A 6,965-nucleotide genomic window follows, 5' to 3' on the forward strand; every position below is an offset into this window, starting at 1 on the left:
GGACTGCTCCAGACGCAGACGCCTGCTCCGGACCGAAGCTCGTCTCAGAGCACACTGACCTTATCCACGTAAAAACATGCTGAAAATTATGTGATCATCTATTAGCTTAAGCACACAATGATCATTATTTCTTAATGACTTCAGAAGATTTTATTTATACAACGTTTATTTATTAACTTATTTATTTGCTTATTTACTAGTTTATTTTTTAAAATGTAACTTTTGTCAAATGGATTCACTCACTGTATTTCTTTATATTCTCTATATTACCTTTTTAATTGATTAATCTATATATATTTACATGATTGTGTCATGAACTCGTACATTATTCTGGTAATTACAATAATACTCAATGCCATCGTTTAAAATAACATGTTATAACATTCAAGGGATGTTCTCTTCAGCTTTTGGGGAGAAATGACAAACTCTGATTTAGTTCATATTGTATATAGTTCAGATGTAATTATATTACTTGAGACATGGAGTCGTTCAGACTCAGAGAGCTACGTATAGCATCAATCAAACAGCCTAATGTTAAAATCAGAAGAGATTCAGGAGGAATCATCGTTTGGTTCAAAGACCACCTGTGGCAGTATATTCAGCCTGTGAAAAAGGGAAAAACACATATTTGGATAAAACTTAAAAAAGAGATTTTGTGAGGACCTATGTGCCACATATATCCCCCCACATGAGTCGCCTTATTACAGTGAAGACCTCTTCTCAAGCTTACAGTCAGAGATCATATACCTTCAGTCTCTAGGCCCAGTTCTGTTAATGGGGATCTGAACGCTAGAACAGGGAGAGAAGCGGACTACATTAGTTCAGATGGAGATAAATATATTAACAGTTCACATACATTCCAACAAAAACGTTTTCCTAAAGCACAACAGAATTATGACAACAGCGTAAACAGACATGGAAAACAGGTCCTGCAGCTCTGCAAAAGCCTGGTCTATACATAGTTAACAGCAGAGTAAAGGCTGATTCTCTGGGTCGACTCACCTACTGCTCCTACCTGCAGCAGCACAGTAGATTACGCTATTACCACAGCTACCGTTATCAGACCACAGTCACATAGTCCTCAGTCTGAACAGGTCAGTGCATCTTCTGCCATCTTCAGAGCACCGTACCACCTCCCCTCCAAATGTATATGGAATAAAGACAGTCCTGCTCAATATGAAGCCGAGCTCCACAGCACTCATGAGGAGAACATGATAGACTCATTTCTACTGACTTCATTTGGTGAAGAGAAGAAAACAATCAATTTAGCAACAGAACAATTAATTACAAGTTTTTCTACAGTGATCAGAAAAGCCCAGAGAAAAAGAAAACATTACAGATGTAAAAGAAATCGCTAAAGCTGGTTGGTTTGATAAAGAGTGACAAAAAATAAGAAAAGAATTACGATCGTTTTCAAATAAAACACAGACCCTGCAAACCAACAAACACGAGCCACATATCAACAAACCCTTAAAATATACAAGTCACTGCTAATACAGAAAAAAGCTGATCACATGAAGATAAAGCTTAACAAGATTGAGGAGGCAGTCGATCAAAATCATTTTTGGGAATTATGGAATAATTTAGATGAATCCAAAGAAGCTAAACACATTCCCATCCTCGACCCAAACATCTGGACTGAACATTTCAGAAAACTCTGTTCCCAAAATGAACCAACCGTTACCCAAAAACATCTGACCTCCAGATTACATGACCTAGAATTCCCCACAAGAGAGCAGCTAAACCATTTAGACAAACCCATAGCATTATATGAACTAATAGGCCAAATGAAATCCTGTGGCTTGGATGGAATATCTAATGAGATGCTGAAACACTGCAGCTCCAAACTGAAAGATGCTATTCTGAAAATATTCAATCTCATATTAAAATCAGGACACTTTCCTGAAATCTGGAAAGAAAACCTAATAACTCCAATTTTTAAACAAGATGAGAAATACGACCCAAACAATTATAGAGGCATCACAGCCAGCAGTAACCTCAGAAAACTATTCTGCTCTATTATTAAAGACAGATTAGTTCAGTTCATTCAAGAACACAATTCTAAACAACTGTCAGATTGGATTTATGCCAAAACAGAGAACATCAGATCACATTTACACACTCCACACACTCATACAGAAATACCTTCAGCAGACAAAACAAGGAAAAATATTTGGCTGCTTCATCGATTTCCAAAAAGCCTTCGATTCGGTATGGCACAATGGACTTTTCCTAAAACTTATCCAAAGTGGAATAGGAGGAAAGACATATGATATCATAAAGGACATATAGAACGGGAACAAATGCTGTGTCAAAATAAATGACAAACGAACTGATTATTTCAGTCAGACCAAAGGAGTCCATCAAGGCTGCAGCCTCAGCCCGACTCTATTTAATATCTATATGAACGAACTGGCTGTTACGGGTGTGGTGCGGAGCAAAGAGCGCACGACGAGCATAGACAATAGTCCTTCTTTTAATCAGGATTCCAGGAGCAGATACAAACAGGGGAGTGCACACACATCAATAATAGCAACAATAACCGACAGTGAGACTAACAAACACAGGAACTTATAAAGGGGCAGGTAATTGGGAAGGACAGGTGTACACAATGACTAATTAAACTGAACTAGGACACAGGGGAAAACAGAAAACCCGACATGGAACAGTCACAAAAAACCCAACATGTAACACTGGCATCAGCACTTGATCAGTCCTCTTGTCCTGGTCTGACCCTCGAGGACAGAGAAATCATGCCTCCCGTATGCAGACGATCTTCTGCTGCTGTCGCCTCATGAAGAGGAGCTTCACCAAAGCCTCTCCATTTAGGAAAAGTACAGTAATTACCGATAAACATGAAGTCAAAAATCATGATCTTTCAGAAAAAGCCTCGTCTTGCTGACAAAAAAATATGAGTTTACAATTGGGGGAACAATTATTAATCATGTCACCTGTTATAATTATTTGGGTCTGACGATCTCAGCCTCTGGACAGTTCAATACTGCAATAAAAGATCTGACAGATAAGGCACACAGGGCTTTTTACAGTATAAGAAGACCCCTGTTCAAATCCAACCCACCCATTACAGTTTTTCTCAAATGCTAAAACACATTTCACAAACGTTTCCTCCATGTTCCCCAATGTCTAAACACAACATAAACACAACCACACCTTCTCACTTCAAAACTCAAACTTTCACACCAAAAGAGCAGCTCTATAGGGTTCAGGAAAGGGGAGTAGGGTGGCAGACAGACGTTTAAAAAGTGGTTACTGTTGGTGGTGAACCACTCTCTGATTTGGTTTGTTCTGTGGAAGCGTACATTGTCCCAAATGATCACATAAATGTGATGTGCGGGCCCAGGATGGTGTTGTTGGCGGTCCAGGAGGATGTCTTTTAGCTCCTCTAGGAAGGTGAGGAGACGTTGGGTGTTGTAAGACCCAAGGACAGCATGCCGGTGGACAAGCCCCTCCGAACCCATGGCCGCACAAAGAGTAATATTACCCCCCCGTTGGCCAGGAACCTCAGTGATGGCTCTTTGGCCAATGATGTTACGGCCTCTTTGCCTTCGTTTCTGCAGGTTGAAGCCAGCCTCATCCAGGAAGAGGTACTCATGAGGTCTGGCCATCGCGTCCAACTGTAATATCCTCTGTGAAAATGTGAAAGTGCACAGGTGTTCAGAACAACAGTCAATCAGGTAGCACAGTATTGTCCAGAAGTAATGTAGGCCACTGAGCAACACAGTATGTCCACTAACTGTACTGTGAACATGGATGTATACTTACTTGCACATACTCGTAACGTAGGTCTTTGTGTCGCGCAGAGTTGCGCTCAAAGGGAACCCTATAGACCTGTTTCATCCGCATCTTTTGGCGCCGGAGAACTCGGTCTATTGTGGCCAAGCTGACATCAATGCTCTCAAAGTTGACATTATCGGCAATGACTTTGTCTCTGATCTCCCGGAGTCTGATGAGGTTGTTCTCACGAACCATATCCACAATGAGGGTTTCTTGTGCCGCTGTAAATATGGCAACCCTCCCACCTCTATGTGGCATTCTTTCAACTCTAAAGAAAGAAACATGTGTTGTCAATTGGGGGTGGTGATGGCGCAGTGGATAAGACACATGCCTTTGGTGTGAGAGACCCGGGTTCGAATCCACTGTGAGACACCAATGTGTCCCTGAGCAAGACACTTAACCCCTAGTTGCTCCAGAGGCGTGCGACCTCTGACATATATAGCAATTGTAAGTCGCTTTGGATAAAAGCGTCAGCTAAATGAATAAATGTAAATGTCAATTGACAATTTTTTACAATACAGTAACAACTGATTTGAAACCAATAGACTACTTTCACAGGCTTGTAAAATTGTATTGTGACAAAGAAAGCAATAGAGTACAATACCTGTTGTGTTGTCTGAATGCCCTGATAATGGTGGCCACGGTGAACCTACTCAGGTTTGGACGGACTCTTAGTCCTGCTTCAGCCATTGTCATGCCATGGACAATGACTGTTGCTCGTGTGAGGTTGTCTTGCTCTCCCTCCTGGACCTTCTCCTCTTCCTCTTCCTCGTTGGCCTGCTCCTCTTCTTCCATGGCCAGCTCTTCTTCCTCCTCTGACTCGAATTCCTCTTCCCCTGACTCTGCCTTCATCCATTGTGTTTGTTTGCAATCTTCAGCAAACTGTGCACTCTGAACTTGCTTTTATACATGTGGTCACAGCATTAGCAACAAGTGTCTTCAATTTTGAGTCGTTGTGTGTAATGAATGACGCCAGGTGTGTTCATTGTGTTCAAATATTGCGGACTGTGGCAAGCATTTTGCATCACATGAGCTTTCATTTGAGAATATGAGCAGAGTTCTTTTGCAACTTGTGTTTTAGCAAGGAAAAATGTAAGATTTATGAGAACGGAGGATTGTGTTTTGTAAATTGTGTCTTCGTGTGAAATGTGTTTATGATATTGGAAAATGATGGCTAGATTTAGTAAATGTGTTTTGACAACTGGTCATTTGGTTTAGAGGATTGGCTTTTGTGTTTTAGCATTTGAGAAAAACTGTAAACTGTGGCTGAAAATCTCCGATAGCATCATCAAACCCATTCTTCTCTATGGCTGTGAAATCTGGGGCCCCAAATTTAAACTAAACTATGAAACATGGGACAAAACCCTGTTGAAACATTCCACCTTGAGTTCTGCAAAAACATCTTGGGAATTCACAAAACCAGTGACCCCTTACACTATTTTGTGGAAAAACATCAACTCAGTTCTGTCACAAGCAGAGCTGGAGAGCCAGAGAGCTCCGACTGTGTGTGTGTGTGTGTGTGAGAGAGAGAGATAGTGTGTGTGTGTGTGTGAGTGAGAGAGAGAGAGATTGATTTTGATTTTTGAAAGAAACTTTATTACAATTTTAACAGTATCTCTTCACAATAAACTGACCATATAATACATTCAACACATTACACAGAGGATATTAATACCTAATGAAATTACAAAGAAAAAAATAAATCACCTTCACAAACTGCACACAACGCACCATGACCACACCATATCAATTCAAAAGTTGTAAGATCTCTCATAGTTTTATAAAACCGAAAATCAATGAAAACTCTAGATTTTATCAAAGATAAAAAACACACGTTCACATCATCGCTACACTTTTGTTCCACTCTGTTTTTCCTGCTTATATAAATAGCCATTTTTGCTTGCCCTAAAATGAAATTCAACAATTGACATGTGAAACGTTTTTTCTGAAAGTACTTAAAACCCAAAATAAAAGTCTCAATACAAAAAGTTTCATCAAACCTACAAAACAATTCTTTTAATCTCATAAACAAAGGTTCTAATCTAAAACAATGCATAAAAGCATGAAAAACAGTCTCCCTTTGAAGACAGAAAGGGCAAGCAGAATTAACTTCTGGATTCAGCACTGAAATAAAGGAATTGACAGCAATGGCACCATGGAGAATTCTCCATTGTATATCACCAACCTTTTTAGACAATGGTGGCTTATATAATGATCTCCATTCAGGTTTTACATCATTTCTTAGTTTAAAAACAGAACGCCATGGTGTATCGGTTCTTTTTTCTAACATTTTCTTATTAAAAACCAAAACACAGGCTCTATACAGTTTTTTTCCTTCACTTGACAAGAAATCTAAAAACAAAGATTCACCTGATTTCAGCAAAAAACCTATACCCTCTTCAATATTGGGTTGAATAATCAAACATGGAAAGGGATCCTCAACATCAGGAATACAAACCCCTGTAAAAAAGTCTCTTAACAAATGTTCTTCTTCAACTGTAAAGCATGATTTAAGTTTGACAAAAAAACGAGTTAATAAACGAACAGATCTAATTCCTAAATGTTTGGATACGACATCCACATTCTCAAATTGAGGCCCAGTTAAAGTCAACAGATGCCCCAAAGTAAAAACCTTGGATTTCAGCAATATGGTGCTGAACCCCGGCAGATAGCAGTGAGTATCAATGTCCAAGCGGGCCCCAAGTATCAGTGGTTCCTGCAAAAGCCAGTGGAGAGAATGAGAGTTCTCAGTCTTGTGAACACGAAAAAAACTCCACACCTTGAAAAGGTTTCGATAGAAAGCAGGCAGTTCCGATAGATCCAATTTGGTTGGATCCATTAAAAAAAGGGATTTATCCAATCCGAAATCCCCAATAGTGTGCAAAATGGTGCAGCTCGCAGCACGCCAGCTGAAATCTGTAGAACCATCAAGTAATCTTTTTAAAAACTGTAACCGAAAGGCAGCCATTCTACTTTGTAAGTGAATCAAACCTTGCCCACCTTCATCTTTAGGGAGGTATAAAACACTCTGTGGGACCCAATGTAGTTTGTCCCAAAAAAAGTTCACAAGAGCAGCTTGAACCTCCGCTAAAAACTGTGGTGAGGGGTCTACACATGCCAATCTATGCCAAAGTGAGGATGCCACTAAGTTGTTGACAATAAGAATTCGC

Source organism: Barbus barbus (assembly GCF_936440315.1).
Source record: "Barbus barbus genome assembly, chromosome: 27".
In the NCBI taxonomy this organism is placed as follows: Eukaryota; Metazoa; Chordata; class Actinopteri; order Cypriniformes; family Cyprinidae; genus Barbus; species Barbus barbus.